We start from the raw sequence: 14,502 nt of genomic DNA, 5'->3' as shown, positions 1-14,502 counted from the left end.
TTGTGACATCATTGTTGCAGAGAATTTGCTTTCAGAAGTTTGCAGGTGATTTCTGCAACCTCGGTAGTCACTCTCACTACATTGGAGGATTATGCCTCTGATCTCCATTTTACCTGGCGTCTATCAGATCAGCATGGATGCTGCTTATGCTGTTTTACCTTGGGCCTCAGATTTGGACCTAGATGAGCACCAACACCAGCAGCAGCAGTCAAGGACTCAAGCACCTGATGCTGCACAGGAGAGAGGGGATGAGCAGAGGGGTGCACATTGCTGGGGGCAAATGATACTTAAAGGGCTGACAGTGGATAGGCAATGGCAAACATTTAAAGATCACATGAATGAACTTCAACAATTGTACATCCCTGTCTGGCGTAAAAATAAAACGGGGAAGGTGGCTCAACCGTGACTAACAAGGGAAATTAGGGATAGTGTTAAATCCAAGGAAGAGGTATATAAATTGGCCAGAAAAAGCAGCAAACCTGACGACTGGGAGAAATTCAGAATTCAGCAGAGGAGGACTAAGGGTTTAATTAGGAGAGGGAAAATAGAGTATGAGAGTAAGCTTGCAGGGAACATAAAAACTGACTGCAAAAGCTTCAATAGATATGTGAAGAGAAAAAGATTAATGAAGACAAATGTAGGTCCCTTGCAGTCAGAATCAGGTGAATTCATAATGGGGAACAAGGAAATGGCAGATCAATTGAACAAATACTTTGGTTCTGTCTTCATGAAGGAAGACACGAATAACCTCCTGAAAATACTAGGGGACCGAGGGTCTAGCGAGAAAGAGGAACTGAGGGAAATCCTTATTATTCAGGAAATGGTATTAAGGAAATTGATGGGATTAAAGGCCAATAAATCCCCAGGGCCTGATAGTCTGCATCCCAGAGTACTTAAGGAAGTGGCCCTAGAAATAGTAGATGCATTAGTGGTCATTTTCCAACATTCCATGGACTCTGGATCAGTTCCTATGGACTGGAGGGTAGCTAATGTAACCCCACTTTTTAAAAAAGGAGGGAGAGAGAAAACAGGACATCGGTAGTGGGGAAAATGCTGGAATCAATTATTAAAGATATAATGGCAGCGCATTTGGAAAGCAGTGACAGGATCGGTCCAAGTCAGCATGGATTTATGAAAGGAAAATCATACTTGACAAATCTTCTAGAATTTTTTGAGGATGTAACTAGTAGAGTGGGCAAAGGAGAACCAGTGGATGTGGTGTATTTGGACTTTCAAAAGGCTTTTGACAAGGTCCCACACAAGAGATTAGTGTGCAAAATTAAGGCACATGGTATTGGGGGTAATGTATTGACATGGATAGAGAACTGGTTGGCAGACAGGAAGCAAAGAGTGGGAATAAACGGGTCTTTTTCAGAATGGCAGGCAGTCACTAGTGGGGTACTGCAAGGTTCAGTGCTGAGATCCCAGCTATTTACAATATATATTAATGATTTAGACGAAGGAATTGAATGTAATATCTCCAAGTTTGCAGATGACACTAAGCTGGGTGGTAGTGTGAGCTGTGAGGAGGATGTTAAGAGGCTTCAGGGTGACTTGGACAGGTTAGGTGAGTGGGCAAATGCATGGCAGATGCAGTATAATGTGGATAAATGTGAGGTTATCCACTTTGGTGGCAAAAACAGGAAGGCAGATTATTATCTGAATGGTGACAAAAGGAGAGGTGCAACGAGACCTGGGTGTCATGGTACATCAGTCATTGAAAGTAGGCAAGCAGGTACAGCAGATGGCATATTGGCCTTCATAGTGAGAGGATTTGAGTATAGGAGCAGGGAGGTCTTGCTGCAGTTGTACAGGGCCTTGGTGAGACCACACCTTGAGTATTGTGTACAGTTTTGGTCTCCTAATCTGAGGGAGTGCTATTGAGGGAGTGCAGCAAAGGTTTACCAGACTGATTCCTGGGATGGCAGGACTGACCTATGAAGAAAAACTGGGTTGACTAGGCTTATATTCACTGGAATTTAGAAGAATGTGAAGGGATCTCACAGAAACATATAAAATTCTGATGGGATTGGACAGGTTAGATGCAGGAAGAAGGTTCCCGATGTTGGGGAAGTCCAGAACCAGGGATCACAGTCTAAGGATAAGGGGTAAGCCATCTCGGACCGAGATGAGGAGAAACTTTTTCACCCAGAGAATTGTGAACCTGTAGAATTCTGTACCACAGAAAGTTGTTGAGTCCAGTTTGTTGGACATATTCAAAAGGGAGTTAGATGTGGCCCTTATGGCTAAAGGGATCAGGGGGTATGGAGAGAACGCAGGAATGGGGTACTGAAGTTGCATGATCAGCCATGATCATATTGAATGGTGGTGCAGGCTCGAAGGGTCAAATGGCCCGCTCCTGCACCTATTTTCTATGTTTCTATAACCCCAACAAAGGTTATATTATGACTAAAAGCCAATAGATCCCTTGGACCTGATGGCCTACATCCTAGGGTTCTAAAGGAGGTGGCTGCGGAGATAGTGGATGCATTGGTTGTGATCTTCCGAAAGTCTCTAGATTCTGTAATAGTATCAGCGGATTGGAAGGTAGCAAATGTAACACCGCTATTAATGAAAGGGAGGGGGAGAGAGAAAATAGGGAACTACAGGCCAGTTAGTCTGACATCAGCCATTGAGAAAATGCTGGAATCCATTATTAAGTGATATGTAATAGGGCACATAAAAAATCATAACATGATTAGGCAGAGTCAACATGCTTTAATGAAAGGGAAAACATATTTAACAGATTTATTAGAGTTTTTTGAAGATGTAACTAGCAGGGTAGATAAAGGGAACCAGTGGATGTAGTATATTTGGATATCCAAAAAGCATTTGCTAAGGTGCCACATAAAAGGTTGCTTTGCAAGATAAGTGCTCATGGGGTTGAGAGTAATGTATTAGCATGGATAGAGGATTGTTTAACGGATAGAAAACAGAGAGTCAGGATAAACGGGTCATTTTCCGGTTGGCAGGCTATAACAGTAGGGTGCCGCAAGGATCAATGCTGGGGCCTCAGCTATTTACAATCTATATCAATGACTTAGATGAAGGGACCGAGTGTAATGTATCCAAGTTTGCTGATGATACAAAGCTAGGTGGGAAGTAAGCTGTGAGGAGGACACAAAGAGCCTGCAAAAGAATATAGATAGACTGAGTGAGTGGGCAATAAGATGGAGTATAATGTTATTCACTTTGGTAGGAAAAATAGAATATTTTTTAAATGGTGAGAAACTATTAAATGTTGGTTTCCAGAGAGACTTAGGTGTCCTCATAGAGGAAGCACAGAGAGATAGCATGTAGGTACACCAAGCAATTAGGAAGGCGTGTTGGTCTTTATTGCAAGGCGGTTGGAATACAAGAGTAAGGATGTTTTGCTACAGTTGTACAGGGCTTTGGTGAGACACCTGGAGTACTGTGCACAGCTTGGTCTGCTGATCCGAGGAAGAATATACTTGCCTTAAAGGCGGTGCGACGGAGGTTCACTCGATTGATCCCTGGGATGAGAGGGCTGTTCTATGAGGCGAGATTGAGTAGATTGGGCCTATACTCTCTGGAGATTAGAAGAATGAGAGGTGATCCCATGAAACATAGTAGATTCTGAGGGGATTTGACAGGGTAGATGCTGAGATGTTGCATCTCAGAAAATATGTTCAGCCTCTTGAGAGTAAAATTTTCCAATAACATAATTCAATGTGAATGACACAGTTGGTGAGACTTACAGAAGAGAGGTGTAAGGAGGGAAGGAAGAGAACTTTGAGTGAGTGATGGAATTATAAGGGATTGATGGGCTATATCTGTAGAGGGTGACTATGTCGTGGTGTGACATTGCTAAATGACCTCATTGTGTGGCATTAATTTCTATGATTTATATGATTGCATTAGGATGAGGGTGAGTGTCTGTGGTGGTTAGTCAGATGGGGATGTGTGTCGGTGCATAGACAGAGAGTGATGGATGCAGTCACAAGATAGGTTGGTGTGAGGAGTGATGTGGAGGAGTAGGCTTGGGAAGGCAGAGTGATAGGGTTGTGGCGTCAGGATGTGGTGAATATGGCATTGCACTCATCTTCCCTGACCTCATGAGGTCATTAATCTCTTCCTGCACTGGATTCATGACCCGGTGACAACATTCCTGCTGCTCACTTTAATGGCGATCTCCAGCCGTGTCCTCTTTGTCTCTATGGCTGGCTGCTTCCTCCCGTCACCAGGGAAGAGGGCCCTCACTCCCTGGAGCATGATTTCCAGGGAGGCATCACTGAAATTGGGCGCAGCAGTTTTTCTTTACAAACAGTTAAACTTTAGAATCAAACCACTTCCTTCCTCTGACACCAACCACTGACCTCTCCAGCACCTGACCAATCTTCAACTGTCATCTGTGTAATGCTCCTTTAAATAAGTGAGAAGAAGTTGCGTCATCCATGACATCATCAGACCCACTCCACTTAATTGGCTGAGAAAGCCACATGACTCTAATTCAATTGGCGGAGTTCAGTTAAAAGCACACTGCAGAGAAAAGAACGTCCAGGATAGCGACACACTGCTTGCCCCCAACCCCACCGAAAGGTAATGATTGTCAGGTGAAACAGTAAATGAGCAATAGGAGACTTTCAAAGAGGAGATATTTCAGGTACAAACTAGACACATTGCTACATCATCATCATCATAGGCAGTCTCTCGAGTTGAGGATGACTTGCTTCCACGCCAAAAAGGGATGAGTTCACAGGTGTTTCAATGAAGAACCCAATATTCCAGGTCCCGAACTACATCGTGAAGGGTGGAAGATGCCTGTGCGTGGATTTTTTTAATGTGTGGTGGCCGTTGTACACCAGCCACCACACGGGCTTGACAGAGCTAGGTCTTAGTCCAGTGGCAAGGATTACCCAAGACGACTGGAGACCAGCTCTGCTGCACGGACCTAGTGCGCACACGCATCGCAGTGTGGGCTGGCCCGTGCTCCCCTTGGGCCCTCGCCTCTTCTGGGCCCCAGATTCACGTCTCTCCTGGGCCCCGGTCACTTCCCTCTACAAACTCTTGTCGCTCCTTCGCCCCTCCTGCTGTGCCTGCCCGCACTGCAATCAGCGTCCTGGCTTCACAGCTGTCGCTGATCAATACCTCTTAGCTTTTATATTCTATACTTCTTGAGATCAAACCTAGAATTAGATTAACTATATATAATTTTTACAACCTACTTAAAGCTAGCCTGCTCCTCTTAATGGCAGTCTGCAGGTCTTAAAGCTGAGCCGCCTTCTGCTGATCAAGAATGGTAAAAGTCATTTAACACTAACACAAATGGCTCAACAGGCCAGGGACAGGGCACCGAGGGTCTCGGATGCAGTACTCAAGCTTTATGCAGGGGTTCAACATTGGAAGAGAGGTCCTCCACCCACAGAGGCCAGGAGAGCCTCCAGAAAGAAGGATGTACAACCAGGTCGCTGAGGCAGTCACTGCTAGCAGTGTCACCACCAGGCCTGGCTCCAATCCCCAAAGAAGTTTCGTGACCTCAGACAAATCATCAAGGTCAGTGATTGCATCTTCAGAGGCCATCACCTACCAACACACCACTGTCCAGCCACCGAAGAGGGAGAAAAGAGTGACGAGAGGAAGAAACTCGATTTCACACTCCCAGCCACCAGCTCCTGCAAGGCCATCTGCAGTCACCCACTGAAAGTCAGCAGCCTTCCATCAGCCACGCTGCATCCACTGGGTTAGCACTGCGTAACAGCACTAGGATAGGCAAAGGCACATACAAGACACACAAGGTGATTAGTTGATTTTAGCTGTAATATTAGATGCATATATGGATAAATGGATTGGAAAGTTTGCTTTGTGGTGGCTTTTATTTCAGAATTTTGGCCAAGAGGATGCTGTGATGGTCAGTAATAGTGGGAAGGTAAGGTGTGGGATTAATGCTGAAAGGGGAATTGTGGTTGTGGTCACCGGTACCACAGGCGGGTGATTGAATATCCCAGCCAGAAAGGTGCTGTCTCGGTCGCCTCCTTTCTTCTGCTTCCTCCTCTCCCTCGTCTCCGTGCCTCTGTGAGCAACTTGTCCCTTTTGCTGCCTCTGCTCCATCTCCAGGCAATGCTTCAGCCCAAGCAGGGTTGCAAATATAGCAGTAGGTGGCCAAGGACAGAGATGTTACAGTGGGAGTGGGGCGGAGAATTGAAATGACAGGTGCCCAGAAGTTTAAGGTCTGAAACGGACTGCAGACTGAACGGAGGCGTGTTGAAACAGTCGCCTAATTTGATCTCCCCAATGTCGAGGAGATGCGAATACAGTATACCAAATCGAAACAAGTACAATCAAAGCACTGTTTCACCAGGAAGGAGTGTTTGGACCCTTGGACAGTGGGAAGGGAGGGGGTAACAGGCAGATATTGAATCTCCTGCATTTGCACGGGAAGGTGCTGTGGGAAGGAGATGGGGTGCTGGGAGTGAGTGAGGAGTGGACCAGGGTTTCATGGAGGGATTGGTTTCTTCGGAATGCTGAAAGGGGAAGGAAAGAAGTGTTTGGAAGTGGGATCACACAGGAGGTGGCGGAAATGGCGGAGGATGATCCGTTGAACGTGGAGGCTGGTGGGGTGAAAGGTGAGGGTAAAGGAAACCTTGTCGTGGTTCTGGGAGGGAGGGGAAGGAGTGAGAGCAGAAGTGCGGGAAATAGAAGGGACACGGTCCAGGGCCATGTTAACCTCGGTAGAGGGGAATCCTCGGTTGAGGAAAAGGCATATCGGAGCACTGGTATGGAATGTGGTGGCATCAGAACAGGTGGGATGGAGACAGAGGAAAATGGAATGGAGTCCTTACAGGAAGGGAGGAAAGGTAGTTCGGGTAGCAGTGGGAGTTAATGGGCTTATACTGGATGTTTGTGCCAGAAATGGAGACGGAGAAGTTAGCGAAGGGAAGAGAAGAGTTGGAGATGGACCATGTGAACATAAGAAATAGGAGCAGGAGTTGGCCATTTTTCCCATCGAGCCTGCTCCGCCATTCAATCAGATCATTGCTGATCTTCGACCTATCCCCATATCCCATGATTCTCTTAATATCCAAAATATGGCTGATCATGCAACTTCAGTACCCCACTCCCACCTTCTCTCCATACCCCCTGATCCCCTTAGCCGTAAGGGCCTTAATACTTAAAGACTGAGCCTCCACAGCCCTCAGGGGTAGAGAATTCCAATGAAGGTGAGGGAAGGGTAGAGTACTGCGTACAGTTTTTGTCTCCTTATTTAAGGAGAGATATACTAGCATTGGAGGCAGTTCGGAGAAACAAAGAAACATAGAAAATAGGTGCAGGAGCAGGCCATTCGGCCCTTTGAGCCTGCACCGCCATTCAATATGATCATGGCTGATCATGCAACTTCAGTACCCCACTCCTACCTTCTCTCCATACCCCCTGATCCCCTTAGCCGTAAGGGCCTTAATACTTAAAGACTGAGCCTCCACAGCCCTCAGGGGTAGAGAATTCCAATGAAGGTAAGGGAAGGGTAGAGTACTGCATACAGTTTTTGTCTCCTTATTTAAGGAGAGATATACTAGCATTGGAGGCAGTTCGGAGAAACAAAGAAACATAGAAAATAGGTGCAGGAGCAGGCCATTCAGCCCTTTGAGCCTGCACCGCCATTCAATATGATCATGGCTGATCATGCAACTTCAGTACCCCACTCCCGCCTTCTCTCCATACCCCTTGATTCCCCTTAGCCATAAGGGCCACATCTAATTCCCTCTTGAATATATCCAACAAAGATTCACTAGGTTGACTTATGAAGAAAGGTTGAGCAGGTTGGGCCTATATTCACTGGAGTTTAGAAGAATGAGAGATGATCTTATTGAAACATATAAGATTCTGAGGGGGCTTGACAGGGTAGATGCAGAGAGGATGTTTCCCCTCATGGGGGAATCTAGAACTAGGGGGCATAGTTTAAGAATAAGGCGTCGCCCATTTATGATGAGGAGGAATTTCTTCTCTCAGAGGGTTGTAAATCTGTGGAATTCTCTGCCCCAGAGAGCTGTGGAGGCTGGGTCATTGAATATATTTAAGATGGAGATAGACATATTTTTGAACGGTGGGGAGCCAAGGGTTATGGGGAGCGGGCAGGGAAGTGGAGTTGAGCCCAAGATCAGATCAGCCATAATCTTATTAAACGGTGGAGCAGGCTCGAGGGGCCAAATGGCCGACTCCTGCTCCTATATCTTATGTTCTTATTATGAAATTGGAAGCAAAGTGAATGAAATTTTCCAGGTCATGGCGAGAGCAGGAAACAGCACCGAAGAGTCATCAATGTACCAGAAAAAGATGTGAGGGAGGTGACCTGAGTAGGACTGGAACAAAGAATGTTCCCCATATGCCACAAAAAGGCATGAATAGCTAGAACCCATGCGGGTTCCCATAGCAACATCTTTCATTTGGAATGGGTGAATGGAGTCAGAGGAGAAGTTGTTCAGTATGAGAACAAGTTCAGCCAGGGGGAGGAGGGTGGTGGTGAATGGGGACTGGTTGGGCCTCTGTTCAATGAGTGCCCTCAGGCCATCCTGATCGGGGATGGAGGTGCAGAGGGATTGAACATCCATGGTGAAAAGGAGTCGGTTAGAGTCGGGAAATTGGAGACTGTTAATGTGGCAGAGGGCATCGGAAGAGTCATAGATGTAGGTGGGAAGAGACTAGAGAAGGGGAGAAAAAAATTGAGTCGCGATAGGAAGAAATCAGTTCCGTGGGGCAAGAACAGGCTGAAACAATGGGTCAACCAGGGCAGTCCTGTTTGTGGATCTTGGGAAGGAGGTAGAAGTGGGCTATGCAGGTTTGGGGGTCTATGAGGTTGGAGGTCTTGGAGGGAAGATCTCGAGAGATGAGGCCAGTGACACTCTTGGAAATGATGGCTTGATGTTCGGTAGTGGGGTCATGGTCCAGTGGGAGGTATGAGGAGGTGTCAGAGAGTTGTCAATCAGCCTCTGCAAGGTAGAGGTCGGGTCGCCAAACAACAACAGTGCCACCCTTGTCAGCAGGTTTAATGACCATGTTAGGTTTGGATCTGAGCGAGCGGAGTGCTACAAGTTCAGAGGGAGGTAGGTTGGAGTGAGTGAGGGGAGCAGAGAAATTGAATTCACGCCAGCAGTGAATGAAAAGATCTAGAGGGGATAAGAGACCAGAGGGAGGGGTCCAGGTTGAACAAGAATTCTGAAAACGGGAGAAAGAGTCAGCTGTGTGGGGGGGGGAAGATGTGGGCATGGAAATGAAGGCGACGGAAAAAGAGCTCAGCGATGTGCTGAGCTCAACATTCATTGAGGTGGAGACGTAAGGGGATGAAGCTCAGGACTTTGCTGAGGACTGATCGTTTGGGTCAGAGAAGGGAAGGTCAAAGGATAGTGAAAACACGGCAGGGGTGAGATTGGAAGAAGAGATGATGTAATGACTCAAGAGTCTGGTTACTGTAAACTCACTCAGGTGCATCCATCTGATCTCACTCTGATCCATCTTTATTCCAGCCTGAGAGTGCCAGCGTGACAAAGACACCCAGTTTATATACAGGTGACCAAGCACACATGCCACATGCGTACAGCCCGAAGACCTCCGACCGCGGCGCCCTCTGGTGTCTGGTGACCCCCAAGCATTAATACATAACAACATCCCCCTTTTAAAATCTTAACAGTCTTTTTACAAATTAAGATGGTCTGAGGATTTCCTCTCACGAGTTGATCGTCTCAGTTTAACTTTGGCTCTGGGCGAGTGTTCTGAGTCCGTTGAGACTGAGGGCTGAGTAGCCGATCTGATGGGAGTGGTCATGACCACATCAGAGACTGAAGGTTCAGAGTCAGTAATGTCAGCAGAGTCGTCTGCTGAGTGAACAACGGTTGGTTGGTCACTAACTGTATCTTCCTCACTCGGTTCCAGTTCATCCGTGTGCCGCAGTTTCACCTGGTCAAGGTGTTTCCTGCATGTTTGCCCATTCTTGAGCACGACAATAAACACTCTGTTACCCTCCTTGACTGTAACAGTGCCGGCGATCCACTTTGGACCTTGACCATAGTTCAGTACATAAACCGGATTGTTGACCGGCAACACGATCATGACACCATTGCTGACTTTGACATCTGTTTTCAACATGATCATTCACGGTAGATAGGCAATGGCAGACATTTAAAAATCACATGGATGAACTACAACAATTGTACATCCCTGTCTGGAGTAAAAATAAAACGGGGAAGGTGGCCACCATGGCTAACAAGGAAAATTAGGGATAGTGTTAAATCCAAGGAAGAGGCAGTTAATTGACCAGAAAAAGCAGCAAATCTGAGGACTGGGAGAAATTTAGAATCCAGCAGAGAAGGACTAAGGGTTTAATTAGGAGGGGGAAAATAGAATATGAGAGTAAGCTTGCAGGGAACATAAAAACTGACTGCAAAAGCTTCAATAGATATGTGAAGAGAAACAGGTTAGTGAAGACAAACATAGGTCCCTTGCAGTAAGAATCAGGTGAATTCATAATGGGGAACAGAGAAATGGCAGACCAATTGAACAAATACTTTGGTTCTGTCTTCACGAACGAAGACACGAATAACCTTCTGGAAGTACTAGGGGACAAGGGTCTAACGAGAAGGAGGAACTGAAGGAAATCCTTATTAGTCAAGAAATTGTGTTAGGGAAATTGATGGGATTGAAGGTCGATAAAACCCCAGGGCCTGATAGTCTGCATCCCAGAGTACTTAAGGAAGTGGTCCTAGAAATAGTGGATGCATTGGTGATCATTTTCCAACAGTCTATCGACTCTGGATCAGTTCCTATGGACTGGAGGGTAGCTAATGTAACCCCACTTTATAAAAAAGGGGAGAGAGAAAATGGGGAATTATAGACCCGTTAGCCTGACATCAGTAGTGGGGAAAATGTTGGAATCAATTATTAAAGATAAAATAACAGCGCATTTGGAAAGCAGTGACAGGATCGGTCCAAGTCAGCATGGATTTATGAAAGGGAAATCATGCTTGACAAATCTTCTAGAATTTTTTGAGGAAGTAACTAGTAGAGTGGACAAGGGAGAACCAGTGGATGTGATGTTTGGACTTTCAAAAAGTTTTTGACAATGTCCCACACAAGAAATTGTTATGCAAAATTAAAGCACATAGTATTGTGGGTAATGTATTGACGTGGATAGAGAACTGGTTGGCAGACAGGAAGCAGAGAGTCGGGATAAGCGGGTCTTTTTCAGAATGGTAGGCAGTGACTAGTGGGGTGCCGCAGGGCTCAGTGCTGGGACCCCAGCTATTTACAATATACATCAATGATTTAGATGAAGGAATTGAGTGTAATATCTCAACGTTTGCAGATGACACTAAGCTGGGTGGCGGTGTGAGCTGTGAGGAGGATGCTAAAAGGCTGCACGATGATTTGGACAGGTTAGGTGAGTGGGCAAATGCATGGCAGATGCAGTATAATATGGATAAATGTGAGGTTATCCACTTTGGTGGCAAAAACACGAAGGCAGAATATTATCTGAATGGCGGCAGATTAGGAAAAGGGGAGGTGCAACGAGACCTGGGTGTCATGGTTCATCAGTCATTGAAAGTTGGCATACAGGTACAGCAGGCGGTGAAGAAGGCAAATGGTATGTTAACCTTCATAGGTAGGAGATTTGAGTATAGGAGCAGGGAGGTCTTACTGCAGTTGTACAGGGCCTTGGTGAGGCCTCACCTGGAATATTGTGTTCAGTTTTGGTCTCCTAATCTGTGGAAGGACGTTCTTGCTATTGAGGGAGTGCAGCGAAGGTTCACCAGACTGATTCCAGGGATGGCTGGACTGACATATGAGGAGAGACTGGATCAACTGGGCCTTTATACATTGGAGATTAGAAGGATGAGAGGGGATCTCATAGCAATGTATAAGATTCTGATGAGGTTGGACAGGTTAGATGCGGGAAAAATGTTCCCGATGTTGGGGAAGTCCAGAACCAGGGAACACAGTCTTAGGATAAGGGGTAGGCCATTTAGGACTGAGATGAGGAGAAACTCAGAGAGTTATTAACCTGTGGAATTCCCTGCCGCAGAGAGTTGTTGATGCCAGTTCATTGGATATATTCAAGAGGGAGTTAGATATGGTCCTTATGGCTAAAGGGATCAAGGGGTTTGGAGAGAAAGCAGGAAAGGGGTACTGAGGTGAATGATCAGCCATGATCTTATTGAATGGTGGTGCAGGCTCGAAGGGCCGAATGGCCTACTCCTGCACCTATTTTCTATGTTTCTATATAAGCAGCTCTGCCCAAAACCGACGTCATCTTATTTACAGTACTTGCCGTGGAACTCTGACTCGTCGATGAAATCTGCCTGAAATTATCATCCGTCGTCAAGCATGCCTGGGCAGTCGGGGTGGCCTTTTTCAAATGCAGCGTCTCTGCAGCCTACAGCTTCCTGAGGATCGCATCGTGGCTGATGCCTATCATGAAGATATCACGCAGCATGTCTTCCAGCATGTTCCCGAACTTACACTGCTCAGCAAGACGTCGCATTATGCATTAATACATAACAGATGGGATCAGAGGAAAGTGAAGGGGAAGCTGGTTGTGGACAGGCGGTGGTGTCCAATAGTTGCTGAAGTTTGCGATCCTTGACATCCAAAAGGAAGGAAAAAAAGTTTATTGTTGCAGTGCTGGATGAGGTGAAGGATGAAATGGAACTGTGGGTCAGGACAGCCTTGAGATAGAGTGAGGTGGTGCTGCTGAAGTGAGAGGTCGAGAGCGTGCATCTCGGGATGTGGCGAGAGCAGTGGGTCAAGGAATGCTGAATATCTCGGAGTTATCTATAATCCTGGGTGGATCTGAAACATGAGGGGTGGAATTTCAGTTGGAATCCACATGGAATAAGTTGGAGCCGGAGACAGTTGATGAAGAAAGAGATGTGGCTGTGAAAACGAGTTTTGGTAGACACCTGATCAAAAACGAGAAACAGAAAGCAATGAAGAGCAGAACTTCTTTAAATGTAGTCAATGTTGTAAGGTAGAAAATGCAGCAGCCAATTTGCACACAGCAAGCTCCCACAAACAGCAATATGATAATGACCAGATAATCTGTTTTAGTGATGTTGATTGAGGGATAAACATTGGTCAGGAGACCAGGATAACTCCCCTGCTCTTCGTACCAAACCCAAAGTTTTGTCCAACCTTTCTGATATCTTTGAATTTACGAACTTACCCTGATTTACCCTGGCTCTCTGTTATAACTGGAACCTATTAACAAAAAATGGATGTTATTTTATGTTTGGGTGATTAACAGAGATGTATGATAACTGTCACTGACTGTGGGACATGTGTATTTATAACTGGCTGTGACTCTTCAACCAACATTAGCCTGCAGGAGGAGCTGGTGTCACACTGGAGACACTGAGGGAGCAGAGACACACCAGCCTGCATTCTAACACAGAGGGTAAAATGGTGCCACCGCACGGTAGTAACCAACAAAGCGCTGTTGTTACAACTTTTGGGCTCGTGTTAGTATTTTATGGATTCGGCAGTGCTGGCGATCTGGTAACCATGTCACCCATTCAGCAGTGTGCCCAAACTGCCCAATATCTAATCATATGATCAAGAGAGAAAGGACTTGCATTTATATAGCACCTTTCATGACCTCAGGACATCCCAAAGCTCTTTACAGTCAAGGAAGTACTTCAAAAAGAAATTGCTGCCTCATCTTCAGGGTTCCAAGCCCCAAAAGCCCTCTTGCCACCCACCCCGCCCGGTTGAGGCCTACGTGCTCAATGTGTCTCTCCTCTCTTGGATTACCGGCCTCCAGTGCAACACTGGCTCCCCCTGTAGGCCAATGTTGGGAGGCCCCACACTCGGCTCCACTTCCCTCTGACGTGGGTGCCCAAGGAGGGGGGTGGTTGGATGTTTGGCTTCTTAATACCTCCCCCCCCCCAATCCCATGGAAATTCCCAGCTCAACCAGGTCTGCACTGTTGTCTGGGGGTGGGGTAGGGTGGGGTGGGGGGTGTTGCACTGCCAGAGTTAGGTGGGACACCAGTGGAACCCCCCCATCAAAAATTTCACCCTCCAATTTCTCTCAAATCGTACGTCACTGGTCTATGTGCCTAACATTCTAATACTTTTTAGAAAAATTGTTTCTCCACAACATCCCAATATTGAAAGTATGTTTTATACCTGCTCACTCTCTAAATCTCCCTCTCCTGATCCAGCCTCCTTTATTGTACGGCTACCTCACTGGTTATTGCCCAATTCCACAGTTTCTCCTTTCTCCTTGTCGTTGATCTGGACAATTCCATAACTGAGCTAAAGCCTTAGGGAAATTATTGCTTTCAGCTGCTATTGCTACAGTAGCTAATTTCTGCCCCTCCCACCTAATTTATATCCCTTAATTCCTCCAAATCAGAGCACACATTAGACTATATCCCATCTCCCCTCTCCCCCCACCCCGTGTAGCAGGCTGCCCGGCCTCTGATCATTTAAATTAGTCAACCCTACCATTTCTGCCAAGGTCAAAAATGTGGCCAAACCTTCAGGCTCTGGGAGT

Source organism: Pristiophorus japonicus, chromosome 13, assembly GCF_044704955.1.
Source record: "Pristiophorus japonicus isolate sPriJap1 chromosome 13, sPriJap1.hap1, whole genome shotgun sequence".
Classification (NCBI taxonomy): domain Eukaryota; kingdom Metazoa; phylum Chordata; class Chondrichthyes; family Pristiophoridae; genus Pristiophorus; species Pristiophorus japonicus.
The sequence above is the reverse complement of the archived record's forward strand: the minus strand, read 5'-3'. Positions refer to the sequence as shown.